Source organism: Dreissena polymorpha, chromosome 15 (genome assembly GCF_020536995.1).
Source record: "Dreissena polymorpha isolate Duluth1 chromosome 15, UMN_Dpol_1.0, whole genome shotgun sequence".
Classification (NCBI taxonomy): Eukaryota; Metazoa; Mollusca; class Bivalvia; order Myida; family Dreissenidae; genus Dreissena; species Dreissena polymorpha.
Window position 1 is genome coordinate 56,908,530 of NC_068369.1, and position 25,734 is coordinate 56,934,263.

The window sequence follows — 25,734 nt, forward strand, 5'->3', positions numbered from 1 at the left end:
CAACCATTCACTTTTTATGTGTTACAGGTTAACACACGTTTGTTATAAATTATGCAATTACTTTATGTGATATCAATTTATTAAGTCCATTGATTCTATGTCAATCGTATATTTGAAACCTTATTTATGATAAAAGTGTGTCTCCTAAATAAAAAACCAATGCAATAGTCAACAGAAATGTAAATGCTATCCCAATTTCAATATATACAATTTTTGTACAGTTTACCAAACATCGTTAATCGTGTGTGTGTGTGTGTGTTTGTGTGCGTGTGTGTGTGTGTGTGTGTGTGTGTGTGTGTGTGTGTGTGTGTGTGTGTGTGTGTGTGTGTGTGTGTGTGTGTGTGTGTGTGTGTGTGTGTGTGTGTGTGTGCGTGCGTGCGTGCGTGCGTGCGTGCGTGCGTGTGTGTGATCGCATTTGAAATGTTTTTGCGATAAAGTAATTTAATAGCATACAACTAAAAAAAACGATTATTGGAAACTGTTAGCACTGAAACTGGAAATAGAAGTATTTCAAAACTGTTACCATGGCAACCAAACACAATAAATTACATAATTAGAAAAAGAAGAACTTATGTCATCTAAAATGTTTTAAGAAAAAAAAAAACAAAATCATGCGTTATATTCTGACCTTTGAATTGGAATAAGTCAACAATGCTGTGTCCGTTTTAGATGAAAAAAGCATCAATGTAAAGAGTATTGAGGCCCATACACTAAGCAGCTATAAAATTGAAATAATTTATAAAATTACAAGCAACAGAATTGAAAGTTTGTATTCACTGTCAATTTGTATGCCTTTTTTCGCCTTTTTTGGATACTTTTTTGTCATTTTTTTAATATTGGTCGAAAAATATGGCAAAAAGTGACATATTTTGCAAAAAAAACCCACATGTTTTACATTGTTTATTCAAGAAAAAATAAGAATCTATTTCAATTTCAGGAAATTCAGACTGAATTCAGATAATTGGATTTTCTATCATTTTTGCGGCCATCTTGGACGCCATATTGGATTACAAAAAACGTACCACCAAAATTTTCTGACACTTTAGACGTTTACCTAAAAATGATATATAAATCAGCTTTAACTCTTTTTTGGCACACGGGACGTGCCCTGGGACTGTACTAAATAAGAAGTTAAAACAAAAAAATGCATTTATATGAAAGAAATATATTTTTATTATATTGGTTTGAAAATTAATGCAATTAACGGAACTAACATAAACTTTAAAAGGGAAAGTAAATCAAGGAATGACTTTAAATGAGTATCTCACGCTTATATGTATATTATATCAAGATGCTTTCTTGCCACCAATGAAAAAAGAACTCTTTTTTTCAAAGTCTTGGACTAAAACGTTATTTGCATTTGTTTAAGGGACATTTTCACGTTTTGGTAAATTGTATGAGCACGGATGGCCGAGTGCTCTAAGCGTAAGACTTTTACTTCAGGGGTCAGTGGTTCGAGCCTAGTTGAGTGTTACTTGTTTGTCTTTCTTGAATTTTATTTTTGTTTTTTACTAGAGCTTCTTATATCAAATGTTCTTATTTATCAATGTAAAGAATTTAATGACAAACTTCAATACATGCCTAAATCTGTGAAAAGGTGCCTTTAAGCTTGACAAAAATTGTTAATAAAATAAATGAGATATAAAACGTATGACTTATACCGCGGATATTTTTCTAAGCAATTGTGGACTTACTATATCCAAATAAATTAAATGAAGATGGACGTAGTTTACAGTTTTATCTGAGACCCTACTTGTAGAACGAAAACGCTCTTTACAGACTTGTTATTACTTTCAAATATTGCGATTGATTGTGATCCCAAATGAAAAATCATGGGTACCAAAATTGATTCGATAAAGATTGCAAGGGAGCTGTTCGAAAACAAAAGTAGTAATTTAATATATTCCCTACCAATACAAATTATAATCGTAACAAGCAATCAATACGTGAATCATGGAAATCTTGCGTTAAAGCTTTCTTTTTTTAGATAAGTAAATTATTTCATTTAGTCTTGCATTAAGCTCTCGTTGTTAGGCATCTATGCCTAGCGTCTAGAAAAAGGCCTTTGCAAACAGCGTAGACCCAGATGAGACGCCGCATGATGCGGCATCTCATCAGGGTCTGCGCTGTTTGCTTAAAGGAGTTTCTGTAAGATATATTTTTAATTTAGAAATAAATATACTAGACATTCCTAATTTTGGAAATAAATTTATCCAATTTACAAGGATGGGAGAGTCCACTAGGCATTAATAGATTAAACTCCGTGCTATTGGTTTCCCTCGAAAGCTGCTCTATTGGTTTCAAAACTAGTATATTGTGGACGTCACAGAGTAGTGTTACCAGACGCAGTTTCTTATTGGGCTAAAAGAAAGATCGTCGTTCCCGTGGTCAGACGAACCCTACCATTCAAATGCAATATAACAAAACGATATCATCTAAATGTCTTATTGGGCATTACAATTACACGTCGTATTTGTTTCGTGTTCTAAGTAAAGTGGGCATAATGCATTGCGTTAAGTGTCGTCCCGCGTTAGCCTGTGCAGTTCACACAGGCTAATCAGTGACGACACTTTCCTCTTTTATGACATTTTTCGTTTAAATGAAGTCTCTTCTTAGCAAAAATCCAACTTAGGCGAGAAGTGTCGTCCCTGATTAGCCTATGCGGACTGCACATGCTAATCTGGGACGACACTTTACGCACATGCATTATGCCAAGTTTTCTCAGAACGCGACTCAATCAATCTTAATCAGATACACTTACATTCTCCAGAAGGCACTAACCGAATCAATATAATTTTAGCATGCTTGATACTCAACCGCATTGTGCAAGTTTCCACAACCATCATAGGGTCGCCCTGTCAACCGATTGTGAATGGCACATACAGCTGAAATATATAACTGATAACGCATGGGTTAGAATTAATATTATGCGCACAACTAAATTTTAACATTGACCGCAAATCGTTAGAAATCATTTATACATTATGTATTCGTCCGCACATGGAATATTCAGATGTTATAGGGGACAACTGCACACATGCACAAAATGGAAACAAAGTATAAAAACAGGGTTATCGCCTGTGGAGCATTCGAATTAGTGTCTACAAATGTATAACAACAATACGCGATAAACTTCAAGTCATATTATCTTAGACAATGCAAAACTCACTTAGCCCTCAGTACTTCACCGATCTGGTACCCTGACATGTAGGATAAATAACTAAGTATGATGATGTATAAATGAATATTTTTTCACGCACCATCGAATATATGTACTTCAATTTTATGGTTCACTCCTACCCGTAGTTATCCGAAAATATAACATCTTACCCGACGATGTTAAAACAAAAGTGAGTCGCTGAAAATATTTAAATTGAAACGTAACAGAAGCTTAGTTAAAACTTCACCTTCAAACGTCATCTTTATTTACTGACAAATTGTTAAGAACCAACTCGAGTTCTTAAAGCAACAACTTTAAGCGACAAATACCATTTCGTCGCCTCTTTGTTCACCCGTTGGTATTGAATCTAAAACCGCCTGTTTTTCATATTTCCGTATTATAATAAAACAGTCTAATCCTGTATAATTACTGGTGTGGACCTCGATTCACGTCTTTTGGATGTAGGTGTCTCAACGAAAAGGAATATAGTGAACTATTACTACGATGTCCAATACTAAATTAACGAATACAGGCGCTTTACTTAACAATCTGTTAATGACTCCGTCTCGACCTGTTCCGATGCTGCCTCATGCTCTTGTCCTTGCACGAACGATCTTATATCCTCACATTTCTCTGTAAATACTTGTCATATGTACTATTCATAGTTCTTATGTTCATGTAAACAATTCTGAAAACGCGCCCAAGCATTGCGGATATATATTACTGCAAAGAGAAAACTACATATGAATTATTAATTTCGATTCAATCTTTCTAATACTGATTGTATAATGCATGATTGATATACGTCTATTGCCAAAAGAAATAGTTATATGTAAACTTACTTCATCTGTACAACAATCATCATAACAATCACGAACCATTCGGTAGCAATATATTCTTTATCATATTTACAAATAGTATAATTATCAATCAACAGACTCGTTAAATATTAGAATTTTTAAAATAATCTACATAGTCAATGATTAGAAAAGTAATCATCATTTCACGTTGACACTCACCTTCAACAATACCTTTGCTATTTACACCACAACTATAATCATCAATCTAACATATATTACATTAGCACATCGACTGTCATTCAATATACGGCTAAGAGAAGGTAACACCATCTTCCTATATTTCACTAGTACGTGAATGTCGATGGCTGTGGGTATCTCGTATACATTAGGAAGCATCAAGCAAAGCATAAATCAAACAAATATAAACTTAGCACATCGACTGTTATTTAATACAGGGCTATAAAAGGGTTACACCATTGTCCTATATTTAAAGAATACATTTTTTTTTATGTCTATGAGGTTCTTGAACCGCTATGGCAGCATCAAGCGAGGACTTAGACTGTATTCCAGCATTCAGATGAAACTTAATAAATACATAGGCTCACCAACATTGAAAGAACCATCGACTTACAGCTGCAATTTTTAAGGTATTTTTTTTTATTTGTGTTGTGTTGTGAAACCGGATTTTATCCTATTACCAGATGAAAATCGATAGTTTAACAACGATCGTATAAACTTCAGATTTATACTATCGCTATTTTTAGATCAGATTTGGGGTTTTCCAAATATTGGAGAATATGTTTTTGTCAACTGCGGAAAGATAAAATTGTAAATAAATGCGATATTTTATAATTATTTATGAAAAAACTAAGGAAATAATAGGAGAATAGAATATAATGTGAGTTTTGGATAAACAGCAAGTTAATCATGCTCTGCTCGAACCATGGTAGCGCTCGGCAAGCCTCGCGGTAACGGTGTAAACATGCGTACCGCGCATACTCGACAAAAGTCACGTGTTGTTAACATTGACTATACATAGCTCCATCAACGATGACCTAATTTACCATTTCATGGCTAAACGGACGGTAAATTTACATACTTTTGTTCAAATATGGTGCTTTTCATGCCTTTCAGCTAATCCCGAAATATCACCATTAATGAATAAAGTTTTACTTTATTTAGCAACAAATTAAATTTTTGACAGTTCGTCTGCTTCACTCGTCATTCATAACATTGTAGTCACGTGATATTCACCTGAGCCTGTAGTATACTGTTCAACATAACAAACGCGTGATAAGTTATGCAAGTCTTTACATCGTTTTATTGTTAATTAAGAATAAAAAACTGTATTTGGCACGTGCAGAAACAGTTATATAATATATTTTGTAGCATAATGGTCCTTCTACAGGCCCTTACAGGAGGTATGACCCTGGGGTCTTGACAGAAGCGTACCCGGCTGTGGTAGAGGATGGGTTTTCAGTGGAAAAAGCTGCAAAGATGTTCGCAGTGCCCATAACCACTTTAAAAGATCGGGTTAAGGGCAGGGTTGACATAGACACCCTAAGATCTGGGTCACACACTTTGTTCACGTTAGATCAAGAGGCATTTTAGCAAGTCACTTGCAAACAATGGCTGAAGTAGGCTACGGCTACTCACGCCAGGAAACCATCAATTTGGCATCTGACTATGTTGTACACGTTGGTATAAAACAAAAGCGCAAACATTAGGATTTTACTGGTTTTATGGCTTCATGTCCAGATGGCTACATTTGAAGTTGAACAAGCCTAGAAGTCTTGAACTATCACGTGCAATGTCTGCTAATCCAATTTCGATCAGCAATTACTTTAAAGAACTGACAAACATAATGAATAAATATGACTTAACAAACAAACCTGAATGCGTATTTAATATTGACGAGAAAGGACTGATGTTGAACATAAACCACCAAAAATTGTTTCTGGAAAATTATGAAAAACCCAGGCAGTTACATCTGGAAAGTCAAAAAAGGTTACTTTGATTGGATGTGTTAGTGGTGTCGGACACCAAATAACACCTTATTCTGTGTTTCCAGGTAAGCGCATGTTGGATTCTCTTTTAGCAGGAGCTACCCCTGGAGCAGCAGGCACAGTCACTGAAAGTGGGTGGTCAAATTCCGTTACATTTGACCATTACACGAAGGATCATTTATTTAAGAAATAATCGACGGGTAACCGTTAGTTATTGCGGTAATAACCAACGGTACGGAGTTCCGATGCGTAGGAATTAAACCACGAGGGCGTAGGGCCTTTTCACATATTTTGGCGTGTTTTGAAGTTTGTCATTAAATGCTTCCTATTGATAAATGTAAACATTAAATTTTAAAGGCTCCAGTAAAAAATCAAAACTAAAATTTACAGAAGGAAAAAAAGTAGCCCTCAGCAGGAATCGAACCAGTGACCCCCGGAATCTTGAAGGAAAAAACGCATTAGCCAACTGAGCTATCCTGCAAAGCATACATAAAATGCGCATTTTATACCTTATATACGCAATCTTCGTAGTTTCACAAATTTAAACGACAGCAACAGAACTCTCCAAATTTATTCAATCGTTTCGCGTTGCAACGCTTTATAATTTTTAGGTTTTTAAATCGTCAAAAGATGTATATAATGGCTATATTAGACCATGGCAAATGTTCAGTAATACTGTTTCCTCACAAATATCATAACTAAACCGAAAATTTGCGAATCTGAAACAAATTTTCTCAATTTTGTCAATTTACCAAACCGTGAAAAGATCCCTTTAAGTATTATGTACACCGACGGGCCACAAGATGACGGTCTTGTTGGGTGTGTTTTTTTTGCAAATGTACACCATATCCATCAACTAGAAGCTATACAGTAGTTATGACTAAATCTGAAACTCGGACTCCGCTCATAATATGTTTCTTCATAACTCAAGATTTATTTTCTCCTTTGTGTATTGCAATTTTCTGTTGATATTTATAATGCTATTTTTTTTTGTAATCTCGTCACATTGAACAAGATTGTGTATCCCCATGACATTCTCGAATTACGGAAACTTAAAGAGACAAAGTCAAGCCTACTTTGGCTTATTCAGTCGTGGAAAAAATCATTTCAGAATGAAATGCAGGGATTATATTAAGCCGTTTTAAAGTGCATACTGATTGCCTATATAAATGCACTAAATAAAAGCAGTATTAAATATAATTATTACATGCAATTTAATGAATATTGATTGCATATATAAAGCAAGACGCCATGCAGACGCATCAATGAGGTTTGACAAGCAATTATCGTGCGCACTCTACCATTTTATAAGTACAAGAAAAGAAGTAACGCTTGTATGTCTGTGACAAATTTAGTTTGGTTTTGGATTGTCATTTTGTGTGGATTTTTTGTGTGATCTTAAGCGACGGTCATTTGAAAGCTCATCAATTCACATACATTATTTGGTAGACAACAAATGTCATTTTGGTAAAAACAATGGACATATAACGAGGGACTTGCGTGTCTCCGTCCTAACGATCAGTTAAAGCCATTTATGGCCAAGCGGCCTTAAAGGGACAGTAAACTTGTAAAAAGACCTCATTTTATATCACATTATATTTGAAATCTTGTCACACCAATATACATATGTATACGCGGAACAAACCTGAAAGAAATAGACAGGAATCATAGAAGAAGTAAGGTGCTTCTGATACAATACCTATGCCAAGTCCTTACGAGTTATTTCAAGCTTATATCCGAGTAGAATAAGTATTGATGTTCTAAAAAATTGAGAACAAAACCATAATTGGGAAGGAATCCGGACACTTATCGTTAATGCCGTATACCCGCTTGCGAACAGGTAGTTTTAGCTGCTCACATTCTATCTATCTCCTATCTCAGAAAACCCTCTCGAGGATAGCGCGATAGAAAAAGAAGCGAGAGCTATTCTAGCGGATAGCTGAGCTATCTAGCGAGCGATACTCTAGTCTATATCTCTCTCGATATCTTATATCTATGTCTCTATATCATAGCTCTCTCTCCTATCTCTCTCTCTCTCTCTCTCGCTCTCTCTCTCTCTCTCTCTCTCCTCTCTCTCTCTCTCTCTCTCTCTCTCTCTCTCTATCTCTCTCTCTTAAAATTCTTCTTGCATTGAAAAAAGAGTAATTCAGAATTAATATCAGGATAAGTGTCGATTTCGAGCGGTTTAATAACAGGCATCAAAACGACCAACCGTTGCTTATTACTACAATAACTTTAATGTTGCCGTTATTGTTTTTGATTCTACCACGAACTTAATGTATAAATCGAATCTATAAAACTGTTACTATTTTAATGTACGCTCCGCCCCTTTTTCTACGCAAAACACCCACACAAAAATAATGTGAGGTCATAATAATGTACTTGAAAGTATATTGGAAATATTATGCTAAGAAAATGTAGTTGCTTTGATTCTTCCACAAACTTGATGTATACATCCTACGTATAAAACTAAAACCATTTTAATCGAGGTTCCGTCCTTCCACGAAAAACACCCACACCAAAACAATTTGAGCTAAAAATTATGTATTGTAAAGTACAGTGGCAATATTATGCTAATTAAATGCCAAATTAACTTAACGTTATCATGAACTCAGCTATATTAAGTGTGTAACTAATCTATTTTGATGTGCTATCTAATGTATACGGTAGTGTTGCGCTCCGAATTCAGAACGATGTGCTCATTCAAATTATAAACGACAAACAGTGCGGACAATAATGTTGACTTGCATTGAAACACAAGCGAATGCCATTAATTCAGTTCTAAAAATATCATTGTCTGTTACTTTTGTAAAATGTAATACACTGCGAGTCGACATATACTTAAATGGCATGCAACAATGCGCATAAATCCTAATATTCTTTATATAAGTTTCGACACTACAACAAGCTATTTAAAACATGTAAGTTATTCTTATGTTTTTTTATTATTTTCATATTAACTTCAACATCGTGAAGGACTTGCCTTTAAGATGACAAGTCGTACAATGATTCTGACTAAAACAAAGCGGCCCTTTCTATACAACTATTTCCACCCAAAACATGGTCTTACGACCTAAAGCACGGTCTACCAAACGCGAATTACTTACAACAATATAATAAAAATGTCGACCTAAATTATGGTTAACCGAACATTCACGACCAAAACTATCGGTCAGATTACGTAGCATAATTATGGTACATATATTCTACAGTTCCTAAGCAATGCAGGAAGCAATATGGCGGACAGTGAACTGTGCAATTGTAACAATATTTTTTTACGCATACAAGTGAGCATATCAAGCCATTTGTGATTCAATCAATCAGCAAACACATGCAATATTTCGCTTAAAACGTGTACGGTAAAGTAATTACCATGGCACTGGCGTATGGTGACTTGTAACCTGACGTTAACAATTCTTAATAAAAGACATCTCGCGTCTAAGACAAATCTTTCTTGCAAATGAAACAGAACGATATTAACATGTGTGAGAAATAAAATTCGGATTAAGCCTTACGATTCGGATCAACTGGAGGCTCGTCCCGTATGGTGAGGAATATAATGATGTAGAAAATTTCATGAAGGGCTAGAAAATACTCTTGTAAGTTGTGTCAGTAGCAGCCTATACTACACGAGGAAAGGTTTTTTTCAAACAATGATCTGTGTCCATAGAAGGGAGTTATTGGATCAGTAATGTGTTTGTCAAACATTTTCCAGATTGCGCATTTGAACACGTGCACATAACTAAAAACTTTCTTGGTATTCCTTACACTGCCTTCACTGCATTGAGCTCTTCCAATGGTTTATCGCGCGATATATCCCATCTATTTTACTTCTTAGTTTATAGAAAACAAGTCACTGGTAGAATATAGAATATCCGTCACTACTTTGATAAAATTTTCCTTTTATATATACCGACCTCTAAAACTCTTTGATGATAACAACATTTCGTTGTTGCAAAGAAGGTTCCCGAAATAGGTCTACTGCCTTTATTCATAATGCCACGGTACATTAACCAACGTTATCAACAAAATATGCATCGATAAACACCTCTGAACTATCTCCTACAAAGGGCGTTGAAGTTCTGAAATACTTGACGGCGTGTCTATTTTCCTCATTGTTCTTTTAGATAGAAACTGGCTTTCGAGAACGGGTGCAGTGATGCACGAAATATGTTTAAGCGAAGTACCAAAAACCTTTCCTTTCGTGTTTATACGTATCATTAAAGTCAATGTCAACGTTAACTTTCCCAGTAGTGCAAGCCATTAAGCACGTTTGGCACAAATGACGTGTCAATTATATGTTTTTGGAAGACAAACCTTTTAAACGTTTGCTTTCGTGCACATTGACGAGCCATCTTATGATCAACAAAATGTGCACGCATCCCTAAATCAATGTTCCAATGAAGTCTGGAAAGATTAAGTTTAATGACCGATTAACGGCATACGTAAGACAACAGCGAAAATATTGATGTAAATATAACAATCGAGCATCGACCATGGGTACATTATTTTCTGCGTAAAATTCTAAGCTTAATGTTGACCGACCTAGATTTCTTGCAATAAAACATTCAGCGTGACTAGTCTACGCCGCATTGCGAAATTTGTCTAAATCTAGGGAGCAAACTAACTATTTATATTATGGCAATAACCGTTGCATACTTTAACTGTTGCATGCTTTTGAGCGAACGAATCAAATAATAAAAATCATTTAATCTTCAATACCCAAACGAGAAGTAAATAGCGAACGTCGTTTGCGATTGTTGAAATGACAAGCGAAAACAACGGGATATACACGTATTGTAAGGGCATGGATTTGCAAAGCCCTTACGGAGAACCTAACGAAATTCCTTCAGGCGTGTTTATACGATCCTTCTTTAAAACACATAAAAAATATCAAAGGTTGATGAATAAAATAAAACTACAATAAAAGTTCAGAGGACGCTATACCAGATAATCAGCGAATTTACGAGCTTTATACAATTGCAATGTACTCCTGTAACACAGAAAACAACTTAATGTTCAAAGAAAGTACGCTTAGGGGAAATCCTTACTATTATTGGGATCGTAATTACATTGGTTGATAACCGTCCAAAAAATATACACAATGATGTTGTGAAGTTTTTTTTAAAGTTGTTTAGATCATACCAAGCCTTACTCTAGCAACCACGCATTATTTTATACGTATGCCGTTACAATAAAGTAAACCGATGCCTTTTGTTGGCTAGTCTTTTATCAAATCGATGTTAGCACCAATTATGTTGTAGGAGGATTCCACCATTGTGCTAAACATCATCAATCTGCCTACATAATATGAAATCGGTCCCTGAATCTCTGTTTCGTGCTGGGCTTTTTTAACTTGCTTTTTCAAAAATCAAGAAAATTCCCACACTATTCAATGTGGATGCAATTTTGCTGTAAAACGCAACAACAGCATAACATGGTCTGATTAAGACTGTAATACAATTATGTTATCGTGTATGGAAGTGGGAACGACAATAACCGGAACGTCCGTAGACATTTATGGTTATTTCCACAGACTGACTACAATATATTTACCGAATGATGACATTGTAACCATATCTACGTTTTTGTAAAACCAATGCGCTGATATCTACGCTATACAAGTGTTTTAAGTCCGGGAATAGGAACGGACTACAGATTCATCATCCGTCCGTACGTTCCTCCGGCAAAAGAGGCCAATCGATTACTCATAAATTACTTGGAGAAAATTTAGTATATTTATAAATGGCCACGTAAAGTTGACGCGCGCATAACCGTTTACTTTTACGAAAAGTCAGCGGACTGTGGTTAGAACAGAACACACATGTACGCTTTGACTTCTCTGCAAGTAAGACGATATCATTTTTAAACTTGGTACACACATTCAACCAAAGGTTTGATGTTTGTCTGCTTGTCATTCCATAACATTTTACAGAAAAAATACTAAATGGTTGAGAATCAATTGTTTCTAAGAAAATTAATAACAAAATGTTTTCAGTTTATCTGTAACACGATATCGTCTTCTATAATTGCTTTTCTTTCAACTGCTTATCACGTAAGCCTGTGATTGAATGGTTCTGTAAATTGATGAAACGAGCCTTATCTTGATACATTAGTTTCTAAAGATTATTTATTAAAGCGTAGCATTATTTTAAATAAAGGTACCCGTGTTAAATGTTTATCGACGTTTCTGTGGGTATCTATGATCACAACTGCGTTGCATGTTGCTGGTGAGTTTCTGAGAGAAATTTGCTCCCTTCATGTAATTTTATGTGGAGTTATCACCCTCAGAGAGTTTCTTGTACGTTTCTTACCTAAAGATTGCTTTGAGAAGAATCAAACTTTGATTAAAACATTAAGAAACATTTTCATGAGAAGTGAGGATGATGAAAGTATAACCGCTCTCTAGTCTCTAACTTTTTCCAAGCTGTATGTTTATATATAAAAACGTGTTTGTTCATCGACGGTCTGTAAATCGCACATCAGTACATGCATTTGATATTTTAGTAGGCCACAATATGAGTCTGAAAGTATTCGGAATTCAAACTTACATAAATTACTAATTTGTTCTACACACCATAATTATTTTCCTTCAAAAAGGGTAAAATTGGTAATAAATCGTGTGTCCACTTCTTTGACCCTCCAAAACGAACACTGTTATATACTGTGTTTGCCCCGTATAACATATTCACTAATAATGAGTGTCGAGACGAGTACTGAAGACATTTCAATTTGGTATGACTGTAATCGAAGTATTGCTAGTGAACATACTTTCAATATACTGATATTATATCGTATACATAAATTAACTCAGCAAGAGCCTCGCGACTTCAGCCTATCGGTTTTTACGCTACGAATGCCGTCTATAAAATAAGCACCCATACCGATAGGCACCAGTTTCACGAAGGTTTGTGACGACGGATAATTTATTGCGCAAGGTTAGTTATGGGGTGGTATTCCAGAAGTATCTACGTTAAATTTTATTTCTATCCTTAAATTTTCTTAAGTGTTTCATTTAATACTGCAATATTAGGCATCAAAAATTACATCAAAATAACATCATTATGTCAATGTTATTTGAGAAATACCAAAAAACATGCATGTCTTTATTCAGTAAAGAAATACGAAACTTTGTAATTTTGAACTTTAGTGAAAATATTTAAGAAATGACTTAAGATATTGATGGAATACGAGCCCTGGTTGATATTTGTAGGTTGGAATTTCCTGCATCCTAACAGTGCTTTAGTCATTTCTTGGTTGTCAGGTAACCTTATCTTATATTTAAAAGGAAAACTTTTCCTATCTCAGTAGTTTACCATAACTAGGTTCACATGCATAATTCCTGTTCACGTATCACATGCTTGGGCGCCTTAGAAAATAACTCAAGACACAAGTTATATAATCGGACTGAGAATTGAAGGGGATGGCCATTCAAAAGTTCTACAAATTGAGCTTATTGAGTTATTTTTTAGGGGGTAAATCGTATAGAATGGTAATACTTATGACATTTTATATTTATATTTATTTGCATTATCGTCATTGAATATAAATGTTGCAAAAGTGTTATTTGTATTTTATTTCTGCAAAAATTGCGCAATTTTCGAGACTTTATGGTGATTTCTTTTTAATCTGTTCACGTATCATATGCATGGGCGCCTTAGAAAATAATTCAAGACACAAGTAATATAATCGGGCTGAGAATTGAAGGGGATGGCCATTCAAGAGTTCTACAAATTGAGCTTATTGAGTTAATTTTTAGGGGGTAAATCGTATAGAATGGTAATACTTATGCCATTTTATATTTATATTTATTTGCATTATCGTCATTGAATATAAATGTTGCAAAAGTGTTATTTGAATTTTATTTCTGTAAATATTGCGCCATTTTCGAGGCTTTATGGTGATTGTTTTGTTTAATCGAAACAATAGACAACAATGTCTATTCGAATGAGTGCATATACTTGCTGACGATGAAAACAACTTAATCATGCACATGAATACATAGTTCACAGTGAAATGAATATTATACAACATATCAATGGCACATTCGGTCATTTTCCATCAGTGGCTTTAGTGTATTGCAGCAAACAACTTTTAGCCAAGTTAAAAACCAAGAAATACAAAGACGATAGCTGAAACAATTATATGTATATTCATCTATTATGTATGTTACTGTTGAGCTACGTTTCTTATAATTTGAAGAATAAAATAATACATAAAATAAAATAATACATAAAATATGTTCTAAAGGTAGTAAAGCGAATATATTAGATCATTTTTACTTTTTTGAAGCACAAAAAAAAACTCTGATTTAAATAACTGGATTAAAATGTAACGAGAGCATTTACATGAAAATGAACGAAGTGAAAGTTTTATTTAATTGCAACTAATTTACAATTTCACGAACATTAGTAATGCACATCGCTTGGAAAACCAAATGTATCTGTGTAAATTCGTTCAAAAGACACAATTTTGGTTCTGCAACAAATACAAGTAAACGTGTCGGTGTCGGCGTTAGCTCGTTTGTTATAAATATTATTTACGTTATCATGATTGTATGTGTGGTGCATTGACCGAGCATTAAAGCGAGACTTTACGATTTGAATGACAACATTTAATCTTGCAATCTTTAACCAACATATGAATATATGTAAGTATTGGATATAAACTTCATACGGAATCGGTCAATGCACCACACATGAAATCATATACATGCTGATATGCTGATTTTGGTACAGCAGCCAATTTCCGAAGCACACACTTCTCCATCAATGTTAAACCGATTTGCAAAACCTTGGTATTAAACAACGCAGAAGACTAAAGAAATTCACCGATGCCTTTTCGCATAACTCTACAAAAAAGCTGTAATCAAACAATAAGCTTGCAAAATCATTAATTAGAATCGATCTCGCTACCGTCAAAAATTGATGGTGGGCTTCTGTAATAGGCTGGTGCGCCAAGATCAGCATTTTAAAGGTCTACGTCACATACATGTACATTGTTTTAAATAAATACGTAAACAAATCACTCACTTGTTTGTGCATTACACATTTTGAGGGTTTCGGGAGAGGTTGCAGCTGAGGGAAATGGTAGCAATGTGTATAAGGGTGGGGGTGTGGTAGCAACTTATGCCGAGTGCCTGTAATTTAGTTTAAAAGCCAATTCGCATATAAAAACCATCGGCGACTGCAGCGAACGAGTCGTGTTCCATGAATTTCCATGTCATATAATGATTTTCTATCATCTTGCATAATTCTAAAGGAAATACAGTAAAACAATTTTAAACTATTTATACTTTGACTGTTAAGAACAAATTGATTACATTTACAAAAAATATGCAAGTATTTCTATATAGGAAATTAACGAAAAACAATGCGAAGAATAATTAAAACGTATAGCTCAAGTATGAACTTCAGACCTCATATCAAAATCCTTATACCCATCTGTTTACATATAAATGAGAATATTTAATGTTTTATTGGGAAAGATCGCTATACGTTTAACTTTTGAATAACATTCTTTCTCGTCGATTGATTGGTAATAAAAAATGTTAAGTCAAATAAGCCGTTCCTTGAAAGAATAAAATCCAAGAATTTCAATTCTTAAAAAATCCATATTTTTTTATAATACCTCAGACTATTAAAACGGACTTGAGACACTGAACTATAAGCTAAGGTTAAGTAAGCGTGTGTAATTATATTCCCGGTACAACGGTATTCTTCATTAAAGTGTCGAGAGATATAATACATCATGTGTGTCTTCTATTGATAAAGTTTAAGTGTCTGTGAATGAAAATTTATATTATCATCTCTTACAATTATTAAAGTCATATTAAGACTTGATCCATCTAAATGATTCATTAACTGGGTTGATGACTTAAACGAAAAAAAACAAGGTCGTTACCGGTTCATGGCATTTGATAAAACAAACCAGTCATTTAAAACTCTCTAATGTAAAATATATGACGATTGTTCCGTGATGGAACATATTTTTTTCGTACCCTAAACGAACAAAAAATCGTCAAAAACAATATAAGTAGAGTATGCACTTAAAATAAACTTATAAAATTCATCTGAAGATAGTTTACAACATTTTGATACTAAAGGAAACGTGATGGACTGAATGCGAAACTCGTTGGTTTGAATGCTTAAGATTAATTAAACTAAAGGTGCTTGTGAGACTGTTAAACTAATTTTCTTTTAGAATTACCAGAAACAATTATCATTCTATTGAGTGTTTCGACTTGTATGGTCTTAAAAGTCGATTATTTACGTTGTAGGCAATACTAATACTAACTATGTTTATTAAAAGATCTTTCTCAAAAGAATTCGTAAATGATTCAAGAACATATAATTAACAATCACAAACAAATATGAACTTTTGTATCTTATGAATGTCAGAAATGGGTCCTCGATTGTATAAGGATTTTTTCTGGCTGTAAAATAGCCATCATCTTAATACTCAGTCATGTCACATTCTTGCAATAAATATTTGTTGGCATATCTAATATACCGCATCAACTGGTCTGCAAAATGGTATAACGAAGCAGAGATGCAGAGGCAACTAATGATCGCGACCTGTTTCATCGATGCTTACCAAGTAACAGAGCAACGTCATTACCGAAGCAAAGTTATGAGCGTATGGCTCGTATTAACGGTCCCGATAATTGTCATGTTGTTGAAGACAACGTGACATTAACGATTAATATATCAGGCCAACCAGAAATGATTTCTGTAAATTATTCATTTGACTTTTTCTAGTCAGCGTTGTTTTCACCAATTACCAAGCATCGTTACCCTTTTCGTGTGAATTGTACGTGAATTAGTGCATTGTATTTCCAAACTTTTTAGTAATGATGCTTTTGTACAACGTCATGATCATGACTTTAAATCATCCGAAGATTTGATCTAAATCTACATCGTATTATAATAAATGCAGGTCGTTCGATAATGAAAATGATGTACATAAAATAATCTAACGACAAAAAAACTTTCTTCACGTTCTTCATATAAACAGATTATATTTAAACACATACATGTATACATGTGTTCAATATAACACATTGCATTTGACCATCGTCGACATCCCATTTATCAGGTTGGGTTTTATAGATAATACCAACTTACTCCCAACTTTGTCGATAAAGAATAAGTATATGTTCTTTACTTTAATATCGCATTGGTATGTGTAGTTAAGAGGTCCATATATTACATAGAGTTTTCTGATCATGAATGTTATCTTCATTCTGTGAACGCATGCTGATGTCTTTTTTCTGAATATGTTAACGCCAGATGGTCATTTTATGACTTGAAGAGGATAAAATATGTACCAAACAACTCATGATTTTCCAGTTGTTCAATCTTGCTATATATAAAAAAGGTACGTTCTGAAAATATTTAGTTATCTCATAACTCATAATTATGTTTTATTTTGTAATACTTTCCATCATACTGAGTTGTTAACAAAGCGCAACAACAATTGAATTCATTGGCATTAAGTAAAGCAATATGTGTTGTTGTTGTGTTTGTTTTTTAAGTGAAAGACCTATTAGCCTTTCGAAAATGTCCAAGTTATAATAAAACACTTAGTAAAACATTGAGTAAAAGCCCAAGTATTTATACTATTGTTTAGTACATTTTATTTTGTTTGAATTGAAATATAAGTAATTGGCAGTTATTTGACTGAAAACTATTTCGTTAAAGACAATGAATTTTACAATGTAAATGTTTGAACACGCTTCAGACCGTCAGTTGTTGCAAACGTAAGTGTATATTACTGTCGCTTGGTACGAACGGACTATTAACAATTATATGTTGGTTCGAACGGAATATTTACGATTATCGGTTGGTCAAAATAAATACATACTGGAGAAGATTGGTATGCACGGCATATATACTACCGTCGCTTTTGTCGAACGAAATATCAACAACCATCGCTTTTTATGAATAAAAATAAACGTCTGTCGATTTAGAGTAACGGAATTCATACTACTTTCGCTTGGTACAAACTCAATATTATATACTACCGTCAAAGATATGAATTAGCGTCGCTTGTAACACACGAGATATAAACTTCCTCCGCCTGTTAAGAACGGATTGAAAACAACCGCCGATTGGTGCGAGCGAAGTATACACGCTATTGCTGATTGACTTCAAAGGCATCATCAGTTATCCAAGTACACAATCATGACGTTTAAAAGTTACCAAATATGCATTATCTTTAGAGATTTCAATGATGCGTTTCTGTATTTAAGAAAATGCAAACATGATCATGGGTAAATAAAAAAATTCTTTGTATATTACTTTTACAGAATGCTTAGTTCCAAAATGGATCGGAACAGCCTCCAGTGCAAATGCGTGGTCATCTTGGCGGCCCTGGTTCTCATTTCCGGTTTACCAATAGAACAAGATCCGGTTGACGCTGATATTGACGGCAACCAGCAACAGACTCTCATGGACATGAAACGGTCTTGCTTTGAATTTTGTTTTACCAGGTAAGATGTTACATTTGATTTGTTTAAACACTTAATTCTGATATACTTAAATGCTTACAAACGATGAGTTTTTTTGTCTTTGTAGATTTGTTTTCCATTTTGGAATTTACACGTTATGTTTATGTGGTTTTTCTTGTGTTGACCATTTTGCGAAAAAACAGAAAATCGGGTATGGACCATTATGAATATGTGTGCGTAGATACCTAACACAACAATAAGATAAATATAACGGATTAAGCCATAATCTTTTTCCAGACACATGCCATGTCCACTGATATGTCGCTCGGTGCTGAAAAATGACGCGTTCAATCTGGGCGTGGACAAACGTTCATTGGGTGGTGGGATTGACGGGTTCACGTAAGTAAACTGATTGCGGGTGCTGATGGGTCAACTCGGTTGTTTTAAATCAATTTGTGCTTATTTATTGTACATGTATTTGTAAATGACAGTTGGTATTAGGAGCTTGAGTTTCCGCTGATTTACGTGAGGTACAAATTAAAATGAGGTTTCGGGAGTAGTGACTTTTAATTCAAACTAAAGCGACCGTAAATATTTAACTAGTATGCGAATATTAATATGACAGATGTAAAAGTAAATATTTATTCTAACCTAGAGATTTGCTGAGTTCAATTAATATTTATATTTTAGCATGTACATTAATAGCTTTTGTATTTGAACATGAACATCGAATGTTAGACAGCTATTGTCTCTAAAGCTACTCAGTTCAGACCGTGACATACACCCCCACTTGAATATGTATTCGTCCTCTAGCAACTTTGAAATATATAGGATCTGGGACGAGTTGTCATATCATACCATATTTTATTAAACAAGTTCAGGAATTTTGTTAGTAACCGAGCCTGTGGCGAGCTTACTAACGAATTTCCTGGACGAGTTTAATAAAATATGGTATGATAATGAGTGTCAGATTTTTTTTATCACATGCTTTTAAATGGGCAAATTAAATAAATATTTACGCAAACATAATGATAAATCCCGAATGTTGTTTACATTTTGTGACGTCATTTCAGCAAAATATCAAAATGCAATTGGTCAATAAACAAAAACTAAGCCAATGAAAACGCTTAAAAATGTTGTATTACACATGTGCAATATAAAAAAATATGTAATGGTTGTATAACATGGAAAACGGGGTATAGCATGTGATAATATGGTATATGTAACCCAATATTTAGTTTTAAAATTACATCTTAGTAAAATTGAAAAAAATATAAATGGCCATATACCTATATATTTCACATTTTTGAACAAATATAATAAACCACTCAGATATTTTTCGAAGCAACTTTGATTTACCCAATTCAAACGTTAACTAGAGGTTGCAATGATGTAGTGGATATGGTATGGCCTAGAGAGCGGAAGGTCACTGGTTGGACCTCCGCTGCGTTCTTTTGAGCTCTCCAATGGGCATTAAGTACTTGGTCTACCCAGACAATTGACTCGAAAGCGTTTCAATAAGCCTTAGGCAATATATGTTATCGAATTAAAATTAATATTCTTCAGGCAAACATGAACTATGATTGTTTCAGATTCGACGACTACTTATTTCTGCGGTGGCTTGGTCGCGACTTAACCCAAAGGAGTCGGCTGTACAAATGAGAGACGCGCAAGTATGCATTCTCATTTCTAGAGTGAATGTATGATCATTAGCCCTTTGCATGCTGGGAAATTTGTCGTTGCTAAAATGTCGTCTGCTGAATTTCTAAAATTAGAATTTTCTTTATTTTTTTCAAAGAATACTACCATAATATCAAACAGTTTGGATCCTGATGAGACGCCACGTTCTGTGGCGTCTCATCTGGATCCAAACTGTTTGCAAAAGCCTTCAAAATTTGGTTCCAGCACTGAAAGAGTTAGATACACGCAAAATCTGCATGAGACCACACAATACACAGATCTGAGTCGTCGTGTTAAGAAAACCAAAAGCAACTGTTTTATGAGTTAAAACGCTAAAACAAAGACTGACCACGACACTTGTATTACACTACTGGCAATGTAACATATAATGTTTAAATTGTGAGTTGCATATATAATATAGAAATAATTATCTGAATAAACATTTTGTGCAGATGCTATATTGCCATCATCTTTCACTGTTTTGAAACATGTTACCATGTTCCTGTACAAAACATGACAAACAACATTGAAATTAAAATGATTAAAACCTTGAAACGGTACTTGCAATTCATTTTTGGGTGGAAAACGATTGAAAAGCTCGCCGAACCACAAACTTGGCCAATAAATAATTACATCATACACATACCTTGTTTTAGGCTATATTAAAGGGACCTTTTCACGCTTTGGTAAATTGACAAAATACAAAAAAATCAGATATGCAAATTTTCGTTGTTGTAATGATATTTGTGACAATAATACTGAACATTTACCATACTCTAAAATAGCCATCATATGCATCATTTGACGATTTTTTTACGACCTGAAAAATATAAATCGTTGCAACGCGAAACGATTGAATGATTTGGAGAGTTATGTTGTTGTCGTTATATTTTGTGATAGTACGAGGATTGCTTATATAAAGAATAAAATACATCACTCTTTGTATGAGCACGCATGGCCGAGTGGTCTAAGCGTTAGACTTTTACTCCAGGGCTCAGTGGCTCGAGTCCAGATAAAGGGACTGTCAACCACGAAATGACGAAAAAAGAAAAGTTCTAAAATACCGTCTTTGTTTACAATTATTAGTTTATATTGATTAAAATATCACAACTGGTATATTACATTGCTTGAAAAACGATCATATTTTCAGTATATTCGGTAATAAAATTTTGCGATGTTAAATCGAAAGTACATCGCGAAAATAAGTGACATAACGATATACACGCTATAAATAACACAAGTAGATTGATCATTTTATTTATAAAATATATTCAATTCAGTACGGATGCACAATGTGCATTCCTGGGTTTACACCGTGTCGATGATGATCAATCTACTGGTGTTATTTATAGCTAACTGGTAGTGACCTGGTAGACATACCCAGTAAAATTTATTACCGATCATACTGAAAATGTGAAAATTTAACAACTTTTTTCAAGTAATGTAATATACCAGTCGTGATATTTTAATCAAAATAAACTAATTGTTGTAAAAAAAATACGGTATTTTACATTTTTTCTTTTCTTCGTCGTCGTGGTTGACAGTCCCTTTAAGGGTTACTATTTTCATCCTTTAATTGTTTTCTTGTTTTTAATGGAACGTTTTAGATCCAAATTTTACATTTATCAATCTACAGCATTTAATGACAAACTTCATTGCTTCCTTCATACCAAAATCTGTGAAAATGTCCATTTAACAGACTTAGTGTTATATATTATTATTTATATATTATTAAGCGGATATATTCTTCTATTGAGTTCATTAAAGGGTATTCAGATTCGTCTTTTAACTAATGTAATACACTGTTAACAAAATTAACCACCGGATTGATATAAGTATTCTAATACAAATGTGTTAGTCAGCAATTTACGTGAAGGGGATTGTGTCTGGTAATATTAATTCGTTCAAGTTTATTTCAAAAAAACACGTGCAGATATTAGCAAATATGAAATAATTAATAAACATACCGATATGAGTATCTCGGCTTCAATTAAACTGTATCAAACATTTTTTTTCTTCTTTGTAACATGCCTGTATATAAGAATACTGGAATATATAAGTGATTTATCATTATTGATACGTAATAATGTCGACTTTTTCCGGATTATAATGAGTTTATTATCTATATAATTCAAAATTGTATATTCTAAAGATCTATTATATCCTAAATAGCATATTCAAAGCTTGTTGAATTACTTAATTCATTAAATGAGAGAGGCACTGCGCAAGTGTAATCAAGTAATGTATAGGCTTAAGCGAATCAAAACGATGACGTAGATGTGGATTTAAGAGTCGTTAATCAGGAATAATAAGATTATAACTAACTCCTAGACCAATCCGGTATACTGTAAGGGATTTACAATTTGTGGTAAAATTAACCAACATGAATCCCAAACAGTATGAAAGATTGTTATTTGCGAGTAAAGCAATCCGATATACGACATCTTTATGTTGTTTGTAATCGTCCTTCTGACGTGTAATCTACTTAGAAGATATTACAAATATGTTTGGATAAATGGCAGAAATATTAACCCATTTATGCCTAGTGCGTTCTCCCATCCTTCTTAATTGGATCAATTTATTTCCAAAATTAGGGATGTCTAGTATATTAATTTCTAAATTTAGAATATCTCTTACAGAAATTCCTTTAAGCAAACAGCAAAGACCCATCTTGGTCTACGCTGTTTGCCGAGGCCTTTTTTGGGACGCTAGGCATAAATAGGTTAATGAAGCTTTCGTTCAAATAAATTTGGAATTTGTTCTCAAGAAGTATGCCTTACTATGACAATCAACCTTATGCACGAATAATGGAAATACTGAAAACATATGTATTCTTTTTTCAATGCGAAATCGGTTACAAAACAGCAATTATCGTTATATTTTACTGTATTACTTTGAAATCTAACGCAATGAATTTAAATGCAATTCTGTTGGATGTTTTATTTTATTTAAGTTACTTAAAAGACGACGACGCAGAATCATGTCATTCGATATAGGGATTGAATTACCTGTCTGTTATTTAAAACCGAGAGCGAAATGAATTTATTTCTTGCTGTGTTTTATACATTGTATTGTATTTGTCATATCAGAGCTGGTAATTCTCTGTGAACAATGATATAAACTTTGAATATAGAAAATGTTTAATGGGCATACCATAAGCACACATTTGATAGAAATGGTAGCTTTAGTTTTTTATTTAAGTAAACAACATTTGGTCAATTGTTCAATGATATATAATTATATCTTTTTTAACATTCCCCGTTAAATGCATTGTTGTAAGATTGCACAAATCATTTGTTGACATAACAAGCGTATAAAATCGCTAAAAAGATTTAAAATACAAAGGATAGCATGGTGATGGTGTTATCTTTGTCGGCAATTTACTTATTGATAAAATATATGTTCTTCATTTCGAACATAAAGTTCGCGTTCACAATTTCTATTCATTGCACCTCCTCAACCGCTTACCGAACTGTATTCGTAGTAATTGAATCATTAGTGGACGCGGCTGCAAAGCAATGGCCACATTAGTGCTGGAGTTAATAGTGTACGATTAGACCTGATACACTTAACTATGTCGTATCATTGGTGTCTGTTATTGGTTTCTGTTTTCTGTTCCAGTGAAATTGCAGAAATTAGTATCGTGGATATAAAGGGACAAACAAAAAGTGTCCATTTGTTGTGAACTATCAGCAGCTGCAAATACGGAGGACTTCATTCACTGAGAAATTAATACACTTTCTTCACATTTCAAAATGTAACATTTCAAAAAGGAATATGATCATGATAATTAATATTTGATTGCCTATGTTGTCAACATATAATAGTTGTGTAATATAATACATTTTCTTCACTGATAAATACTTTTCTAAACGTATGGTATTATTTATTTGGGCATAGTTCGGTTGGTTAATTGTTTTTAAGTACGTATTTGCATACAAGATAGTATCCAAGTTTTATTGCTTCTGATCAAAAAGTGTAATTTTTATTTTTTTAACATCCGCTAGTGTTTGTTTCATTAAACACACGTGTCCAATTGCCTTAACAATTGCCAACGATAATATATATACGGTTTCTGGAATTTTGTTCAGATCACGTAGGTTAAGTTAACGAAACCAAGCCATAATATAACGCACACCTATGTGTCTACCACGTATGCGCGGATGTAAGCATATCAATGATTGTTCCTGTTAAACACAAATTAGCCCATATTTTATTGAATACGTTATCGAATAATGGTAATTTTATAGCATCGATTATTGCATACCTTAGAACTGGTGAAAATTAACAGAAGACTATTTACATGTTCAACGTGTGTATTTGTTTGTGGTGGTGGTGGTGGTGTTTTTGTTTTGGTAATATTAATAAGTGTTTACGCTCAAGATTATAAGTTGTACTGGCAGACCCTATATGCACGTTTAATATCTTTGCATACTTGTTAGTTATTCACAAAATGCAACACCATTAACTAATATGAACAATATTAAACTTCAGTTACTACAGCATCTATAAAAACTTTTTTTATTCATTATAATGCATATATTGTATCCATAATTACATGTTTTTTTATATTTGCAAACAATGGTTCTAACAAAGTATACAGAAACTATGCCTGATAAACTTTTAGACCTTGGTGTGTGAAATTTCGATCTATGACAACAGTAGGTGTTCTGTTATATATTATAAGTGATCTTATAAGATTGAAAAAAAAACAATAATAGTAAAAAATATTTGAAAAAGATAACTTAAAATAAGAGTGAATAGCATATAAGTGGACAAGCATTATGAGAATTTAATTCGATTCAATTTTTGATTAAAGATCTGCAATTTGTCATTACTGATGGCTATTTCTTTCTCAATCTGGATTTTAAATTTAAGACTATGGATAAAACAATTAAAATTTGATATTTATTTTCTGCACTTCATGTTAAAGATAAAATATTTCATCAATACAAGAATAAAAATTACAATATTATTACCTTCAAATGATTTAAATAAGTTAATTCCGAAAATAGGATAGTTTTACGCTTAGTTGATGTTGTTCAAGAAAGGATGCTAACTGGTTCCAAATAGGCTGGATGTGTTTGCACTCCCAAAAAAAATGTTCTATAGTTTCGATGTTTTCACCGCAGAAGTCACATACATTAGAGTTAGATTATTTGCATTTAAAGAGATGTTTATTTGTAGCTATAATTCTATGGACGTATTTATATTGAAAATTTCTCAGTGTGCTATCAATAGTTGCTTTATTTTGCATGATAAGTATGTGTTTCCAATTAAGTTCTTTTCTCGAAAAAGCACTTGCCATTTATATTGGATTTTGGAGTTTTCTATAGGGTTTTTAATTTGTAGTGTGTAAAATATTTTATAATAACTTATGAAAACGTTTATTAAACAATTATAACGACAGTTTTTGAGTAAAATGTTTTTTGTTTTTTAGCCGACCCAAAATTTTGGTGCCTTTTCTGAACTTTTGAGGTTCGTTTTTTATTCTTTTTTGCTATATTCAACCATATAAAATTAACAAATAAAACTTTTTAGATGTAAATCAATTTATACATTATGCATTTAACACCCTTTAGAAGCGGGAAACAACTTGTCAATCGTAAAAAATAGAACAAGAAGAACAGTTTCAAA

The 25,734-nt window shown here is 33.4% G+C and overlaps 1 long non-coding RNA gene across 2 annotated transcripts; it reads left to right on the forward strand.

Annotated features, from left to right (window-relative positions):
• The first annotated feature begins 12,878 nt into the window (after nucleotides 1-12,878).
• On the forward strand, nucleotides 12,879-24,062 carry LOC127860926 (uncharacterized). 2 transcript variants are annotated; one of them, XR_008039968.1, is made up of 5 exons: nucleotides 12,879-12,904; nucleotides 18,277-18,459; nucleotides 18,715-18,816; nucleotides 20,010-20,090; nucleotides 23,719-24,062. It is a non-coding gene; the product is annotated as an uncharacterized LOC127860926 (long non-coding RNA). The 2 variants fall into 2 exon arrangements; XR_008039967.1 differs by lacking the exon at nucleotides 12,879-12,904 and adding an exon at nucleotides 17,199-17,345.
• Nucleotides 24,063-25,734: the final 1,672 nt, after the last annotated feature.